The sequence below is a fragment of the Ruditapes philippinarum genome, unplaced genomic scaffold, assembly GCF_026571515.1.
Source record: "Ruditapes philippinarum isolate M1 unplaced genomic scaffold, ASM2657151v2 ctg719_1_1_1_1, whole genome shotgun sequence".
Classification (NCBI taxonomy): Eukaryota; Metazoa; Mollusca; class Bivalvia; order Venerida; family Veneridae; genus Ruditapes; species Ruditapes philippinarum.
The window spans coordinates 340,835-360,911 of NW_026861463.1; the positions used below are offsets into that span (position 1 = coordinate 340,835).

General features: G+C 34.4%; 1 protein-coding gene across 2 annotated transcripts in view; it reads left to right on the plus strand.

The window, feature by feature from the left end:
- Window positions 1–20,077, plus strand: part of LOC132715679 (uncharacterized) — a 60,631-nt gene that overhangs the window by 30,867 nt on the left and 9,687 nt on the right. The window lies entirely within an intron of this gene.

Genomic DNA, 20,077 nt, shown 5'->3' on the forward strand with positions numbered 1-20,077 from the left:
CTTCGGGCAAGTGGGTTATTTCGAAGACTGCATAGAAGCTAACTAACTATATACAGGAAAATAAAGAACAAAGGACTTCATTCCATAAACATTTGTTAGCTCACAAAAAAAAAAAAAAAAAAAGAAAAGGACAATAGAAATAACTCATAAACCTGAAATAACATTGTCTGCCCAATTGTCAATCATCCAATTTTGTTTGTCCGGGGGATAACTCAAAAGTATTAAGATATCAACTTGAAACTTTATAGATTGATCACATTGAGAAGTGCAGTACTATCGTTTGCATAATGTTTTAGTCATTTTTCATACTTAATTCTTGTGGTAACATCTTGTCAAGAACATTTTGGACAATATTATATAGATTCGTTTCCAAGTAATTTTTCAATATGTTGATTCTTTGTTGCCTTCAAGTACAAACGTATTCAGGTGAGCGATACAGGGCCATCATGGCCCTCTTGTTCAGAATTACTTCAGAATTACTTCAGAATAGTACTTGGCGGTGTCAGTTTGACCTTTTGGCAAGAAATGAGTAAGTATAATCCCAAAAGGTAACAAGCATGACTTTAACAGCCGAAGGAGACAGCTTAAACTTTTTAAGAGGTGGGGAACCAGCTCGTTTCCACTGCTTTGACTGAGCTTTTGTCTCAGGTTCGGAATAATGAACCCACATCTCATCTCCAGTGATAATGCCGTTCAAAAACTTATCTCCTTCACGATTAAAACGACTTAAAAGTTCTTTTGCATTGGTTACTCTAGTTGCATTTTGATCTGCGGACAGCTGTCTTAGGCACCCACCTGGCACTTACCTTGCTCATGCCTAGGTGTTCCTGTAAAATCTTGTGTGCCGATGCCTTACAGATGCTCAACTTGTTGGCTAACTCCTCCAAGTTACTCGACGATTTTTGTTGACAAAAGCTTTAACATTTGCTACCATTGTTGGGGTCACCGTCACAGCTGGCCGCCCAGTCCTAGGCCTGTCACAAACACTTGTTCTGCTTTCAAGAAACTGAGAAACCCAGTTGTAGAAGGTTGAACGTGATACACATTTAACAGAAAATCTTTTTTATACGCCCGTTTGAAAAACGGGACGTATTATGGGAACGCCCCTGGCGCGCGGGCGGTCGGGCGGGCGGCGTCCAATTTTGTCCAGACTATATCTCCTACACACATGGAGGGATTTTAACGAAACTTCATAGAAATGTTCACCACTATGAGAAGCTGTGTCGCGCACATGAACCAGGTCTCTAGGTCAAAGGTCAAGGTCACACTTAGAGCCCATTGAAAAACGCTTGTCCGGAGCAAAACTTTTACATGCAAAGAGGGATTTCAATATAATTTGGCACAAATGTTCACCATTGTGAGGCAGAGTGTTGCGTGCAAAATTCAGGTCCCTGGGGCCAAGTTGAAGGTCACAGATAGAGGTCAAAGTTCAGGTAAAAATATGAAGATGTGTATAGGGACCATTTAGTCATCATTTATTGAGGGATTGTAACACAAATGGTCATTGTCATGACTACAGCTGTGACACATGTAATTTATGTCAATATATGCAAGGTCAAGGTCACTAAAGATGATGAAATATCCATATTATGTCCAGAACATATCTCCTACACACATGAAGGGATTTTAACGAAACTTCATAGAAATGTTCACCACTATGAGAAGCTGTGTCGCACACATGAACCAGGTCTCTAGGTCAAAGGTCAAGGTCACACTTAGAGCCCATTGAAAAATGCTTGTCCGGAGCAAAACTTTTACATGCATCGAGGGATTTCAGTATGATTTGGCACAAATGTTCACCATTGTGAGGCAGAGTGTCGCATGCAAAATTCAGGTCCCTGCGGCCAAGTTGAAGGTCACAGATAGAGGTCAAAGTTCAGGTAAAAATATGAAGATGTGTATAGGGACCATTTAGTCATCATTTATTGAGGGATTGTAACACAAATGGTCATTATCATGACTACAGCTGTGACACATGTAATTTATGTCAATATATGCAAAGTTAAGGTCACTAAAGATGATGAAATATCCATATTTTGTCTGGAGCATATCTCCTACATGTATGGAGGAATTTTAATGTTACTTTTTAGAATTGTTCACTGCCACAAGACGTAGTACCTTGCACATGAACCAGGTCTCTAGGTCAAAGGTCAAGGTCACTCTTAGATCTCTTTGAAAAACTCTTGTCCGGAGCAAAACTTCTACATGCATCGAGGGATTTTAATATAACTTGGCACAGATATTCATCATTGTGAGGCTGTGTGTCGTGCATAAAATTCAGGTCACTGCGACCAAGGTCAAGGTCACACATAGAGGTAAAGTTCCAGATAAAAATACAAAAATATGTATAGGGACAATTTTTTAGGAATGTTCACCACTATGAACTGATTGCTCCATGCAAGATCAACATCAAAGGTCACACTCAGAGCTAATTGCCATGCATCTCCATAATGCCCACATCTCCATCTAAAACTCTTGTGACGGGCGTATCTTGCGACAATGTTGCCCTTGTTTAAGCCTCTGAAAGATGTGGCAGGGCTTTTCACCTTCTGCAACCAGAAACTTTATTACAGAGCGTTGTTCCTCTAACAAAGAGTCCATGATAGATGAAACACCTATCATATATCAGAGGGCAAAATACTGTGTATACACAACTATCATTGAAAATAAACTGACCACGTTATTTGCGAATGAATGTAGTTTTCACCAATATATAATATGTGTGTATATAGCTGCACGTGGAAAGGGAGGAGCATGAAAAGTCCGGATATTTTCTGACCGTCCCTCGTAGGTCTAAACATATCAAAACATAAGAGATATCAACATATATAAACTAAAAGAGATATCTACATTAAACTTTGTAAATAGATCGATCTAATAGGCATACATGCCATAACTATGCAAATAATACACAGGAAAAGATGTCACACATTTATTGTCCCGTGTCCACTTGTAAACAGCAATAACAATCATCAATTAACCTTATCCTCCGGCAATAATTACTTCATGCATCACCAATTAGCGTATTCAGTTGAATTGGGCATATTTAATTGTCAGCATAATTAATGGTTTAAGGCCCATATTAATTGTCGTTAGAATAAATATCAGACACGGGTGCAGAAGCTCGTATTGTTTACAATTGTTAAATGATAAAATGATATTAAATTGCTTTGTGAGTAAATGTTGAAATGAATTACCTTGATTTTTTTTGATTTTTTTTTTTTGACAACTGGAAAAAATGTGTTACCTGATATGTGAGTAATTATCACAACTGTAGGATTTCACAGGTGAACAAACATGGCTGCGCCCATGAACATTGTCAGCTTGAATTAATTACTTCAATAGGCTATTATAAGTATAAGAAGTAAAAAAGGTGTCAATTGAAATGAACCTTATATTGATGGATTTTCTGCAATGTAGTCTGACTTCATGAGAGATTTAAATTATTGAAGAAATGTGATACAACTTCGACCCCCACCCCCTTTTTAGCTCGACTTTTTTCCGAAGGAAAAAAAAAGAGTTATTGCTATAGTCACATCGACGTTCCCATACTCATTGCCGTTGCTGATGCCTTTGCCGTTGCCTCACCCGTTGCCGGTGCCCTTGCCGTTGCCGTTGCCGTCCTCAAACTTTAACCTTGGTCATAACTTTTTTATTTCTTGATGTATTGTCTTAATACTTGGCCACAACCACCCTTGGGACAAGACCTTTCAGTAGACCACACTAACCTTGACCTTCATCCATAAATGACCTTGACCTTCAAGGTTTAAAGTCCAAATTTTGCTTGTTCTTGTTATTATTGGCTGTAACTTTGTTATTTTTGAATGGATTGTCTTCAAACTTGAACATAATAATCTTCAAGGATAACCCTTAAAAATAACCAGACAGATCTTGACCTTCACTCATAAATGACCTTGACTTTGAAGGTCAAATTATTGAAATTTTCATTGTTTTGGTTGTAACTGGCTGTAACTTTGCTATTATTGAAGGGATCAACTTCATATTATAATAGATCATTCTTAAGGACAAGACCTTGTTGTTTATCAAACCCAAATTGACTTGGGCTCTTTAATGACCTTGACCTTGAAGGTTAAATTACTGAATTTTCTCAGATTTGTGCATTAAATGACCATATATATTTTTATTGGTGTGTATGTATATATATATATATATATCATCATAAACAACAACAACAACATCATCAACATCAACAACAACAACAACTTATAGAATGCATTGCGTGTATCTATTTATAGAATGCATTGTGTGTATCTATTTATAGAATGCATTGCGTGAATCTATTTATAGAATGCATTGCGTGTTTCTATTTATAGAATACATTGCGTGTATCTATTTAAAGAATGCATTGCGTGTTTCTATTTATAGAATGCATTGCGTGTATCTATTTAAAGAAAGCATTGCGTGTTTCTATTTATAGAATGCATTGTGTTTATCTATTTATAGAATGCATTGCATGTATCTATTTATAGAATGCATTCATGTATCTATTTAAAGAATGCATTGCATGTTTCTATTTAAAGAATGCATTGTGTTTATCTATTTATAGAATGCATTGCGTGTTTCTATTTTTAGAATGTATGCATGTTTCTATTTTTAGAATGCATTGCATGTTTCTATTTATAGAATGCATTGCATGTATCTATTTATAGAGTGCATTGCGTGTTTCTATTTTTAGAATGTATTGCGTGTACTTTTTTATAGAATGCATTGCGTGTATCTATTTATAGAATGCATTGCGTGTACTTATTTATAGAATGCATTGCATGTTTCTATTTATAGAATGGATTATGTGTATCTATTTATAGAATGCATTGCATGTATTTATTTATAGAATACATTGCGTGTATCTATTTATAGAATGCATTGCGTGTATCTATTTATAGAATGCATAACGTGTATCTATTTAAAGAAAGCATTGCGTGTTTCTATTTATAGAATGCATTGTGTTTATCTATTTATAGAATGCATTGCATGTATCTATTTTTAGCATGCATATCGTGTTTCTATTTTTAGAATGCATTGCGTGTTTCTATTTATAGAATGCATTGCGTGTATCTGTTTTTAGAATGCATTGGGTGTTTCTATTTTTAGAATGCATTGCGTGTTTCTATTTATAGAATGCATTACATGTTTCTATTTTTACAAATGGATTGCGTGTTTTTATTTATAGAATGCATTGAAACAAAATGCATTGCATGTATCTATTTATAGAATGCATTGCGTGTATCTATTAATAGAATGCATTGGGTGTATCTATTTATAGAATGCATTGCTTGTATCTATTTATAGAATGCATTGCGTGTACTTATTTATAGAATGCATTGCATGTTTCTATTTATAGAATGGATTATGTGTATCTATTTATAGAATGCATTGCGTGTATTTATTTATAGAATACATTGCGTGTATCTATTTATAGAATGCATTGCCTGTATCTATTTATAGAATGCATTGTGTGTATCTATTTATAGAATGCATTGTGTGTACTTATTTATAGAATGCATTGCATGTTTCTATTTATAGAATGGATTATGTGTATCTATTTATAGAATGCATTGCGTGTATTTATTTATAGAATACATTGCTTGTATCTATTTATAGAATGCATTGCGTGTTTCTATTTATAGAATGCATTGCGTGTATCTATTTAAAGAAAGCATTGCGTGTTTCTATTTATAGAATGCATTGTGTTTATCTATTTTTAGCATGCATATCGTGTTTCTATTTTTAGAATGCATTGCGTGTTTCTATTTATAGAATGCATTGCGTGTATCTGTTTTTAGAATGCATTGGGTGTTTCTATTTTTAGAATGCATTGCGTGTTTCTATTTATAGAATGCATTACGTGTTTCTATTTTTAGAAATGGATTGCGTGTTTTTATTTATAGAATACATTGAAACAAAATGCATTGCATGTATCTATTTATAGAATGCATTGCGTGTATCTATTAATAGAATGCATTGGGTGTATTTATTTATAGAATGCATTGCTTGTATCTATTTATAGAATGCATTGCGTGTACTTATTTATAGAATGCATTGCGTGTATCTATTTATAGAATGCATTGCGTGTTTCTATTTATAGAATGCATTGAAATAGAATCCATTGCATGTATCTATTTATAGAATGCATTGCGTGTATCTATTTATAGCAGTCTTCGAAATTAGCACTCGCCCGATCGCTCTGGCGAGTTAATTAAAATTCGGGCGACTAAATAATTCATTTCGCCCGACTTGCGAGTAAAAGTTCCATAACCAAAGTTCATTATAGTGATGTTTTACCACACACTTGATAAGCAGACTTCCTGAAAACTGTCGGACTGACGGACATGACCAACAAATTTTCATTAGGTGCGATAAGTTTTCATCTTAAATAGGTCCGACCTGCCGGCAGTTTTTGTTGTACCAAGGGACATTAAACTCTGTTGATAATGAGAATGAGAGTATCTTTCCTTGATTTTTTGTAACATGCATTTTCATTGGCAGATATCAAACTATTAACCAATGGCTGATCTTTGTATATACTGCGTTATGTCAAATAAAAATAAGCATGGCCGATTTAGAATGAGAATAAAAGAAAGGAAAAAAAGAGAAGAAGAAAGGGTATCAAAAATACTTATGAGATGGTAAAATTAATGATTATTGGAAGCAATGGCCGAAATGGCTAAAATACGATTCTATGCCGTACGTGTCAATTTTTCAAAACAGAGAAATGAAAATACATTTGTAAGGTCGACTAACATATTCAATTGCAGGAAATGCAAATAGATAAAATATAACACAAGTCTTGGATTGGATTCCTTTTTGTTTCTTTTATTTACAATTTCAAAAGAAGAAAATGCATCAAAATTTGATAAATTTATTCGGGCTAGTAAAGTTAGTTTCGGGCTAGTAACTTCTACAAAGTTACTAGCCCGAATGGCGAGTAAGTTCAAAATGTTAATTTCGAAGACTGTTATAGAATGCATTACGTGTTCCTATTTATAGAATGCATTGCGTGTTTCTATTTATAGAATGCATTGCCTGTTTATATTTATATTTACAAAATATATAGGCAAAACTAATGTGGCAAGACAGACAGATTAAATTTATGAAAAGGAAACGTTAAGATTTTTTGAAACGTTTCTTTGTTTGCTTTTAGAAAAAGTAAAAAGTCAAGCTTTGCCCCCGCCCGGCGGTGGCTCTTGTTAACTTTTTCGCTACATATAACGTATATAGTGTCAGGATGAAATGTTCGGAAAGCTGTCCGAAAATTATGGCATGTATGCTTATAGGGAAGAAGTGCATGGCAAAAGAACGATTATTCAGCCTTGCCTAATTTTGGAGTTATTGCCCTTTGTTCTTTTTAGCTCACCTGACCACGAAGTGTTCAAGGTGAGGTATAGTGATGGGGCTATGCCGGGGTCGTTCGTCGTCAACAATTGGGTTGTTAACATTCTAGCAGTCACAGTTTTGATTGGATCATCATCAAACTTTGTCAGAATGTTTGTCTCAATGAAATACAGGTCAAGTTCGAAGATGGGTCATCTCGGGTCAAACACTACGTCACAGGAGCTAAACATAGAAAAAGCTTGTTAACACTCTAGTGGCTGCAGTTTTGATACAAATATTCTGGAAATTTGTCAGGAAGGTTGTTCTGATGATTTCTAAGTCAAGTTTGAAGATGGGTCATCTCTGGTCAAAAACTAGGCCACAGGAGCTAAAAATAGAAAAAAGCTTGTTAACACTCTAGTGGCTGCAGTTTTGATCCAAATATTCTAGAAATTTGTCAAGAGGTTGTTTTGATGATTTCTAGCTCAAGTTCGAAGATGGCTCATCTCCGGTCAAAAACTAGGTCACAGGGGCTAAAAATAGAAAAAGCTTGTTAACACTCTAGTGGCAGCTGTTGTGATCCAAATATTCTGGAAATTTGTCAGAAAGGTTGTTTTGATGATTTGTTGGTCAAGTTCACATATGGGTCATCTCCGGTCAAAAACTAGGTCACAGGAGCTAAAAGTAGAAAAAGCTTGTAAACACTCTAGTGGCTGCAGTTTTGAACCAAATATTTTGGAAATTTGTCAGGAAGGTTGTTTTAATGATTTCTAGGTCAAGTTCAATATGGGTCATCTCCGCTCAAATAGTTGGTCACAGGAGCTAATCAAAGTACTGGGAGGACTGATGGGGCCAGTGCTTTGAAGTTTCAACATGTCGGGAAAGTACGTACAGGCATAGTGTAATAAATGCACTGATGTGGCAAAAATGCAGTGATCACACTTTTTACAGCAAACAACAATAACAAGAAACAAATTCTTGCAATTCATTAAATTAGTGTTCTGAAGCTACAGTTTGTCAAAAAAGTAAAAACAAGACAAAAAAGATGAAGGTGTCCTAATGACCAATTAAATTGTGATAATCAAGGTAAACATGCTGACAGTTTCATTAAAATATGGTTATATGTGTGGCTTGATACATTATCTTTTCCTTCGACTTAAACTGGTGAGCTAGCTCTTTACATCACTTGATCCAGATTCTAACCTGACTAAAAGATCATCAATTTAGTTTCACACATATATGTGGCCTCTGGGCTGTTTACATGTTTTAGCTTGTTTAATTGCCAAGATATTGATCCCAGCTTTTCTTGCGTTTTTTTTTTTTATCTCATGTTCTATCTAGGTAAAACTGAACAGAACCAAATTAAAACAGTTTTAAAACTTTTGAAAAAGACATTGAATAAACTTACTGGATACAAATAACTTGCAGTGTGTGTAGGAACAGTCTTTTGCTATGACTAAAACAAATAGTATGCTGAACAGTAAAAATAATTTTATTACAGGGGTATCTGTGAAGAGTAACATTTTTAGTTTAAAATGATAGTTCCTTTGTTGACATTAGTGCAGAAAAAAATTAACATAACGGACGTTTCAGGAAGTTTAAACAGCGAATTTTATAATTTCAGTTTTGAAGAAACATAGCCTTTTCTGGAAATTTGTCAGGAAGGTTGTTTTGATGATTTCTAGGTCAAGTTGGAATATGGGTCATCTCCGGTCAAAAACTAGGTCACTGGAGCTAAAAATAGAAAAATTATGCTAACACTTTAGTGGCTGCAGTTTTGATACAAATATTCTGGAAATTTGTGCAGGAAGGATGTGTTTGATGAGTTCTAGTTCAAGTTCGAAGATGGCTCATTTCAGATCAAAAACTAGGTCACAGGAGCTAAAAATAGAAAAATCTTGTTAACACTCTAATGGCTGCAGCTTTGATCCAAATATCCTGAATATTGGTCAGGAAGGTTGTTTTGATGATTTCTAGGTTAAGTTCGCATATTGATCATCTCCAGTCAAAAACTAGGTCACAGGAGCTAAAAATAGAAAAAGCTTGTTAACACTCTAGTGGCTGCAGTTTTGATTGAAATATTCTGGAAATTTGTCCAGGAAGGTTGTTTTGATAATTATACCCCCACAAACGAAGTTTAGGGGGGGTATATAGGAGTCAGCTTGTCGGTCGGTTGGTTGGTTGGTTGGTCGGTCAGTCTACTTCATGGTTTCTGGACGATAACTTGAGCTAGGAATGAGATACTGTAATTAAACTTGGTGTTTAGCAAGCTTGCATGAATACCTGGGTTGGTATTGCATTTGGACCCCCTGGGGTCAAAGACAGGGTCACCGTTACTAAAAATAGAAAAACGGTTTCCGGACGATAACTTGAGCTAGGAATGAGGTACTGTAATCAAACTTGGTGTATAGCAAGCTTGCATGAATACCTGGGTTGGTATTGCGTTTGGACCCCCAGGGGTCAAAGACGAGGTCACCATTACTAAAAATAGAAAAATGGTTTCCGGACGATAACTTGAGCTAGGAATGAGATACTGTAATCAAACTTGGTGTATAGCAAGCTTGCATGAATACCTGGATTGGTAAAGCGTTTGGTCCCCCTGGGATCAAAGACGAGGTCACCGTTACTAAAAATAGAAAAATGGTTTCCGGACGATAACTTGAGCTAGGAATGAGATACTGTAATTAAACTTGGTGTATAGCAAGCTTGCATGAATACCTGGGTTGGTATTGCGTTTGGACCCCCTGGGGTCAAAGATGAGGTCACCGTTACTAAAAAATAGAAAAATGGTTTCCGGACGATAACTTGAGCTAGGAATGAGATACTGTAATCAAACTTGGTGTATAGCAAGCTTTTTGAAGACCTGGTTGGTATTGCAATTCTTTGTACTCACTTAAAACTTCATAAATTATAGGTCAACTTCAAACTATTCTTCACACCACTTATTTTTCAAACGTCATGGTTGCTTGTGGGGGTATTAATCACCTTCAGTGATAGGTCTAGTTTGTAGGTCAAGTTCGAATATGGGTCTCCTGGGGTCAAAAGCTAGGTCACACTGCCCAAATGTGGAAAAAAACCTTGTTAACACACTAGAGTTCACATTTTGTCTCCATTGTCATCAAACTTGGTCAGGATCAGACATTGCTCGGATGTGGTTGATGGGTCAGGGGAGCGAATTTGGGCCATCATGGCCCTCTTGTTTTTTTTAAACTCACCTGAGCATGCTCAGGGTGAACTTTTAGGATCGATGATTGTCTGTATTCCGTCCACTTTTAGTTCGTTAACACTCTAGTCTAGCAGTCACATTTATTCCTCAGTTATCATGAAACTCTGTCAGAATATCTGTCTCATTAATATCTCGGATGACTTTGATCATGGGTGACCGCCGATGAAAAACTAGGTCACAGAAACGATGAAAAACTAGGTCATAGGAATTAAGAATAGAAAAATCTTGTTAACACTCTAGCAGTCACATTTATTTCTCAATCATCATGAAACTTTGTCAAAATATCTCTCATTAATATCTCGGATGAGTACAATCATGGGTGACCTCTGATGAAATACTAGGTCACAGGAGTTAAAAATAGAAAAATCTTGTCCTGGAAGTTGGTCAGAAAATTTGTTTAATTGATTTTTAGCTCAAGTTTGAATATGGTTCATCTCATGGAAAAACCTTGTTAACGCTCTAGAGGCTACTATTTCAGTACAAATGTCCTGGAAATTGGTCAGAAAGTTTGTTAAGTTAATATTTAGGTCAATTTCAAATATGGGTCATCCAGTATCAAGAACTAGGTCATACTGCCAAAATATGGAAAAACCTTGATAACACTCTAGAGGCTACTGTTTCAGTACAAATGTCCTGGAAATTGGTCAGAAAGTTTGTTAAGTTAATTTTTAGGTCGATTTTCAAATATAGGTCATCCAGTATCAAAAACTAGGTCGTATTGCCAGAATATGGAAAAACCTTGTTAATGCTGTAGAGGCTACTGTTTCAGTCTAATCTCCTGGAAATCGGTCTGAAATGTGTTTAAGATGGTTACTAGCTCAAGTCAGAGTATGGGTCATCTTGGGTCAAAAACTAGGTCACCCATACAAGAGAGGGAAAAACCTTTATAACACTAGAGGCTAGTTTTTCAAACCAAATGTCCTGGAAATTGTTCAGATAGTAAGTTTAGTTGATTTCTAGGTCAAGTTTAAATATGGGTCATCTTGGGTCAAAAACTAGGTCACAATACCCAAATATTAAAAAATCTTGTTAACACTTAAGAGGCTACCATTTCAGCACAAATATCCTTGAAATTGGTCAGAAAAATCTTTGAGATGATTTCTAGCTCAAGTTAGAATATTGGTCATCTTTGGTCAAAAACTAGATCACACAGCCAAGATATGGAAAAACCTTGTTAAGACTCTAGAGGCTAGAGTTTCAGTCCAAATGTCCTGGAAATTGGTCAGAAAATTTATTTAGGTGATTTATAGCTCAAGTTTGAATACGGATCATCTCGGGTCAAAAACTTGGTCACACAGCCAAGATATGGAAAACCTTGTTAACACTCTAGAGGCTAATGTTTCAGACCAAATGTCCTGGATATTGGTCAGAAAGTTTGTTTAGTTGATTTCTAGCTCAAGTTTGAATACGAGTCATCTAGTGTCAAAAACTAAGTCACACTGCCCAAATATGGAAAAGCTCTTTAACACTCTAGAAGTTACCGTTTCAGTCCAAATGCCCATCAAATTTGCAAGAAAGTTTATTTAGTTTGTTTCTACCTCAAGTTCAAATATATCATATCGGGTCCAAAACTGGGTTACACTGCCCAGATATTGAAAACCTTGTTAACACTCTAAAAGCTACTGTTTCAGTCCAAATATCCTGGAAATTGGTCAGAGTAGATGATATCTAGCTCAAGTAAGAATAAGGGTCATATCAGGTCAAAAACTAGGTCACACAGCACAAATATGGAAAACCTTTGTTAACACTCTAGAAGCTACTGTTTCAGTTCAAATATCTTGGCAATTGATCAGAAATTTTATTATAGTTATTTCTAGCTCAAGTACAAATATAAGTCATGTCATTTCAAAAACTAGATCATACAGCCCAAATATGTAAAAACCTTATTAACATTGACATTATATCAGAAGCAGATATGATATCATACAGTTTAAGATGATGACACTATATCTGCTTTTCACTCAAAGCTAACAATATTTGTTGTTTCTTGTCATTTAGAGCCTCAGTAATCAGGTGAGCGATAAAAGGGCCATCATGTCCCTCTTGTCACATTTAACTTTGTCTGGGACATATTGAAAAAACCTTGTTTACACTCTAGAGGCTACTGTTTCAGTTCAAATATCCTGAAAATTTGTCAGACAGTTGTAGTGATATCTACTGGTAAGCTCAAGTTTGAATGTAAGTCAGCTCTGGTCTTAAACAAGGTCACACAGCCTAAATATGGAAAACCTTGTTATCACTAGAAGCTACTGTTTCAGTTCAAATATCATGACAATTGATCAGAAATTTTATTATAGTGATTTCTAGCTAAGTACAAATATGGGTCATGTCATTTCAAAAATTAGGTCATACAGCCCAAATATGTAAAAACCTTGTTAACATTGACATTATATCAGAAGCAGATATGAACATTGTCAACAGTTTAAGATGATGACATTATATCTGCTTTTCATTCAAAGCTAACAATATTTGTTGTTTCTTGTCATTTAGAGCTTCAGTAATCAGGTGAGCGATAAAAGGGCCATCATGGCCTTCTTGTCACATTTAACATTGTCTGCGACATAGCTTTTAAAATGTAAAGGTTATCAACGTGAGACATTGAAGGTAGTTAGATCTCATTGGATAGAAGTGCAGTGGAAAAAAAACATAACTCTGTCTTACCTAATATTGGAGTTATTGCCCTTTGTTCATTTTTACACTTTGAACTTTGTCCTGGATATAGCTCTAAAACTATAAGAGATATCAGCATTAAACTTTGTAGGAAGATAGATCTCATAGGATAGAAGTGAATTGCAAAACAACCATAACTCTGCCTTGCCTCTTTTTGGAGATTTTGTAGTTACTATCCTCAATATGAAATTTGTAGGTAGATAGATCTCATTGTGTAAAAGTGCATTGCAAAAGAAAGATAACTCTGCCTTGCCTAATTTTGGAGTTATTGCCCTTTGTTCATTTTTACACTAAGTCTTAGAATCTTGTCCAGGTCATAACTCTGATACTACAAGAGGTACCAAAAAGAAACTTTGTATGTAAGTAGAACTGCAATACATAATCAAAGTACTGAGAGGACTGATGGGGGCAGTGCATGTCGGGATAGTACGACGTACACAGGCATAGTGTAATAAATTCACTTTTGTGACAAAAATGGAGAGATCACACGTTTTACAGCAAACAACAATAACAAGAAAAAAAATCTCGCTTTAATAAATTTATTAAATTAGTGTTCTAAAGCTACAGTTTCTATAAAAAAGTAAAAACAAGACAAAAAAGAGGAAGGTGTCCTTATGACCAATTAAATTTATGATAATCAAGGTAAACATGCTGACAGTTTCATAAAGATATAGATATAAGTGTGGCTTGATACATTATTTTTTCCTTCGACTTAAACTAGTGAGCTAGTTCTTTACATCACTTGATCAAGATTCTAACCTGACTAAAAGATCAGCAATTTAGTTTCATATATATATATATATATATATATATATATATAACACTTATAAATGTGGCCTCTGTGCTGTTTACATGTTTTAGCTTGTTTTAATTGCTAAGATATTGATCCCAGATTTTCTTGATGTTTTTTTATCTCATGTTCTACCTAGGTAAAACTTAACATGACCAAATAAAAACAGTTTTAAAACTTTTGAAAAAGACATTGAATAAACTTACTGGATACAAATAACTTGCAGTGTGTGTAGGAACAGTCTTTTGCAATGACTAAAACAATAGCATGCTGAACATTAAAAATAATTTTATTACAGGGGTATCTGTTAAGAGTAACATTTCTAGTTTAAAATGATAGTTCCAGAGCCTTTGTTGACATTAGTGCGGAAAAAATTAACATAACGGACGTTTCAGGAAGTTTAAACAGCGAAATTTATAATTTCAGTTTTGCTTTTCTTCCTGAAATAACTTATTTTCAACAATGAATTTAACAATCAGCTGAAAAGAACCCCTTTCAAGGCATTGATTTTTACAGTCATATACTATAAATATATAGGAACTGTAAAGTTGAAAGTTATGATATAAAATGACATACTTTTTCTCATGGTACAGGAAACATGTAATAAACAGGTAAACACATGGAAGAGTGGTGCCTTGAGTGATTATTCCCTAGTAAGGTGATAATCGCCTTTAGGCTATCTAAGGCCTAACAAAGGCACCACTCTTTCATTCATTAACCAATACTAAACTAATAGGAACAAAGAAATTCTCATTACTTTTAATAGTAACTTTTGATTTAATTCAAAAGTAATATATAAATCATGATCAAAAGAGATCTTATTTTCCGTGTATGTACTTATTTTCGTAGCATCTTCAGGGATGCATTCATTTTATTTTCGTTGCCGCTTTCTTAGCTATTTTTCATATTTTTGCTTAGCTATTCTAATTGTTTACACAGATCGTAAAGATTAATCTTATTTCCGTATTATCTTATTTATGAATGTGTTTTTCAACGATTTTGGAATTTATTTTTCATACATTAGATATTTTCCTTATATTTTGTCATACAAAACGTTAAATCACAAAAAAACAGGCACTTTTATACATTTAAATAAAGATAATAAATATTGTCGTATACCTTATGTGTTAATTTCGTGTACTGGATAAAGTAGAGCCATTTTCGTTAAATCTGGAACATAATATAATAACCGCCATTTTAGCTTGTTAATCGTTGTGAAAGAGTATCTTTTTGGGCGTTTTAAACGGTGAAAATAAAAGAAATATAAGCCATCTGGCGAAAATAATTTAAAGTTCTTTAGTTTTTGAATGGTATGTACATGATCTTATTGAAATAAATCCATCAATCTTTTCATAATCTGTGAAAGAAATCAGCACACATGTGTGTAGATGATTGTCAGTTGGACGCCATCATAAGAACGCTTATCTAGTTGAAAGTTGCTAGTCCTGTTAACATATTAAGTCCCAGGTTAAATGTATTTTCGGCACAAAATTTCATTTTTGTATATTATAATTTAATGAAGTTAATTTCATTTCGTTGAAAATTATTCATTTAAATCATAAATACATATTTTTTTAATGCATTTAATGAGAAATATAAAATGTAACTAAAATAAATCTTATTTCGTAGACAGTGTCTGGCAAACTCCGTGCATGGTAACGCTATGGCCAGTACTTATCCTGTAAGGGGAGATCACTGCGTGGGAGATTGCGTGTCTGGTAGCTTTTGATAGCTTTAGAATAAGTCACGTGATATAAACAAGTTCGCTCACGTGATACGAATACGTTATTTTTAGTTTTTTTGTATTCCTACGCCTAAGTAGATATATTATTCATATTTACACTACATTTTAGTTTTCTTCAGGTACTGCAGTGAATATAATACGTTGTTTAATCATAATTGGAACAAAACTGTAATCAAATACATCCATATTGAAGATTTTGGTAAATATTTAGGAACTTGTTTTTTCTGAGTTGTCAGTTTGGTATTAAGAACGACATGGATAGTGAAAGACGGTCTGTTAAATCTGGGGGCACTGCCCCCAAAAACCATAAATCTGCCTTGCCTAATATTAGAGTTATTTTCCTTTGTTCATTTTTACACTGTGAGAATCATTAAGAAGTAGTTTCTCTGTGTCTAATACCTGTTCATGGAGCATCACCCGGTTCAACCGGCTCTTGTGGTTGTTTAATTGTAAATGGTGTATTGTTTATAATTCACAACGAAAAGGATGATAAAATAAATATTATTAATTGAATGATCGTGATAATCTTATTTGTTACCCAGCTAACAGCATGAACACTAGTAGTTGTAATGAGATATTTTTTCCCCCCTACCAAGTGCCACTGGTAGTTACATGACAGCTGGGACAGATATCAAACTGGCATTAAATCATATTAATTTATTAAAATGAAAAAATAAACACTGTTTTTAGCTCACCAAAGCCGAAGGCTCAGGGTGAGCTATTAGTATCAAAGGGAGATGCTCCGTCGTCCGTCCTCTGTCGTCCGTCGTCATGTGTCAACAATCATCTTCTTCTCTGAAACTACTTAGCAGATTTACTTCAAATTTGTTCTGTAGCATCCTTGTGACAGTCACACTTGAATTTGCTCATGTCATACCGATTGGTTCCTTTTAGGGGTCAGCAGAGCTAAAAATAGAAAACCTTTAAACATCTTCTACAGAAGTAATTGATGGATGATCACCAAACTTTGTCTGTAGCATTCATGGGTACTCTTTTATCAAGTTTGCTTATATTAATTTGATTAGCCCCTTTTAGGGGCCACTTAAGCTAAAAATAGAAAAAACCTTCAAACATCATTTCCTACTGAAATAATTGATAGTTGATCATCAAATTTTGTAGCAGTTTTAGGTAGTCTTTTATCAAGTTTGCTCATATTTGATTAACGCCAGGTCATGGCATCTCTTCAAATTATTGTTTAAAAATATTTATGCTCAAATTTAATATTAGAATATATTGACATTCCAACACTGAAAAGCAGTTGTTTCTGGTGAGTGACTCAGGGCCATCATGGCCCTCTTGTTTGACACTGTTTTGACACTAATTTTAAATTAGCGATGACAATATTTTATTTATAAAGCAAATAGTATGCGGTTTGAAGCATAGGAAAGAGAATTCAATTGTGATGGAAATGGTACGAGGGATTTTTGTTTGCATAACCAGGGGCTCTATTATCTCTAATTATCTAAATGGATATGGAGAAAAAAGTTGCATAAAATATTTGAAATTACGTTATATTTGTTTGGAACAAGTTAGAAAATTCTGAGACACAGTTACCTAGATATTATGATCATGTATATATTGCATAATTTGATGAAAAAATTGCAAAAAAATGACTTTAATATACCCATTGAAAATAATTACATAAATGTTCAAAATCACGTAGTTTTAAAGTCATTTTTTTTCAGAAAAAATACTTTGTATCAACATCAAGGACATTTAATGCATAAATTTACTGTTAAAAACAATTTCCTCACAAAACAGTTTGTTTAAAAAGCAATTCATTGAAAACAACCCAGATGACTAGACCAATCTGTAAAAGTTAAAAAAAAAAAGGTTTAGAGAAACTAAATCTTTTTAAAAGCCCGAAACATTTTCGGGTGTTCTATGATTGTATGAACTGAAAAATGTTGAACCAAATGATGGAAAATTAAAGTGAGTGAGTATTGGGATGACAAGGTTTATATAGACATTCATAGGAGCTGGGGGGCATGATTGTTATAGATTTATGAAAGTGAAAGTATGTAATTATTAAGTCTTATTGTATGTAACTTCAATGCACGGAGTTTAACTATTTGATAATATGTAACATGGCCTGGAATTATACAAAACTGATATCAAACATGCCCCATTGGTCAAAATTGGCCCCACCCTTTGGGTAACTTAATATATATAGACATGTATGTGACTGGTGTTTATGGTCACTCATTTGAATACTAATTAATAGATAACAAACTTCATAATATGGATACACCTTGATGAGGCCTACCTACCAAGCCTATTTTCAGGTCTAAAGGTCAAGATTACTGGGACCTGATACATCAAAAAACATTCAATGGGCCATACAATGATAGAACATATACCTAGGGACATCCAACTTCAAACATTGATGAGTTTTCCTCCAATCACAAAAACAATATTTGCCATTAAATGAAATTGCTTTGTTTGCAAATGCATCTATCTTCCAAACCCATTGTCAAGTCAAAATTATAATGGGTAAGGTCATTCAAACCTTCTATATCAAAATATGCAATTGGCCATTAAATTAAAGTGCACATACCTAGTGACTTCAAAATGTTAATATGGATACACTTAGATGTGATCTACCTTCCACATCCATTTTCAGGTCAAAAGGTCAAGGGCACTTGAATATATTTTTCTTGCTTATAGATTGTTGACAAAACATTCTCTGTGAAACAAACAAAAATACTTCAACAGTATATGAGGTCATGCAATTCCCACTCATGCAAAAAGGGATGTTCTGATCACAAATTGAAAAAGTCAAGCAATACTTGCTTAAGATTTACTGTATAAGTGGTTAATTTTGTGACGTGGAAATATTTGCGAATTGCGATTATTCGCAAACATTTGATCGAGCAAAAATTATTTCTGTTTATGGCAAACTATCTTTTATTTTAGTTTTAAAACAAATTTTATCAAGCATCTTACATGGATAAGTTTAACTGTTTAGATTTCTTAAATTGTTTTTATTGCTTGTTTGGTTAAGTTTGTTATTTACAAATCAAAATTTTGTAATGTAACAATTATATGTGTCAATAACACAATAGGCTATTAATATAACAAAAGAATATTTTAGAATAGTATAAATAATTGTGCCTTCAGGTCGTTTATCGAACAATAATGTTTTTTTCAAAACAATTAAAACAAACATATCAAACAAACAACTGAATGAATGAAACGATAACAATAAAGGCGAACTCATATTCTTTACCTGCGTAATTTCTGATATCACAAACAACAGTATTAGATAATTCAAGAAATCATATTTTCGCAAATATTTTTGCACACAAAAAGTCCACTTTTGGTCATTCGCAAAGTTTTTGTGACTTTAACAGTAATTTACTGGATGGGGCTTTCATCTGACACAGTTGGAGTTTAACTGATAAAACAGTACATACAAATTACTGCCTAATTTTTAGCTCACCTGAGCAATGCTCAGGGTGAGCTATTGTGATGGCCCTGTGTCCGTCATGCGTCACAGTGTGTCATGCGTCGTCAACTTTTGAACATACAACATCTCCTCTGCAACCAGTGACTGCACATCAACATGATCCTTGGGTGGTCCCCTTTTAAATTTGTTCAAATGGTTCCAGTCTGTTGCATATGTAGGTCATGGGGCCAGAAAAAGATTTCAAAAAACACACATGGGCCAGAGCTTTGATAGTTGGTATATGGTATCATCTATAGGTCCTCTCCCAAAGTTGTTCAAATTCAATGGCCCCCTTGTTTTCTTCACAAACCACCAGATGTTTTGAAACCACGTGTCTCGATAATTTTTATGTGTCTCTGATGCAGTATGCACATCTAACTTAATCACTGCATGTGCCTTGATGACTTCTACCTTTCACAACCATTTTCAGGTCAAAATATCAGAGGTCAAGGTCACTGGTACTTGTTATAGCAAGAACTTAAACTTGCCTGAAATGAAAATGCAAATGCCTAGTAACTTCAAGCTTCTTATATGAATTTACCTTGCACACCCATTTTCAGTTCATAAAGTCAGATGTCAAGGTCACTGCCACCTTGTATGTTGAAATCTAAAATTGGCCATAAAATAACATTGCATATAACTAGGGACTTCAAACTTTATGAGTGGATGCATAGTGATGGGTTCTACCTCCCTTACTCATTTGAGGTCATAAGGTCAAGGTCAGTAGTGTAAATAATGTGCTTTTACTATCAAGCACTGAGAAACGTGGAGGGTCCTGCTCCTTAGCCCTTTTGCTCTGAATGTGTACAATTAATAGATTCCCCCTCTGACCCTATATTTGACATGTGTTCTTATGTTAACAAATTC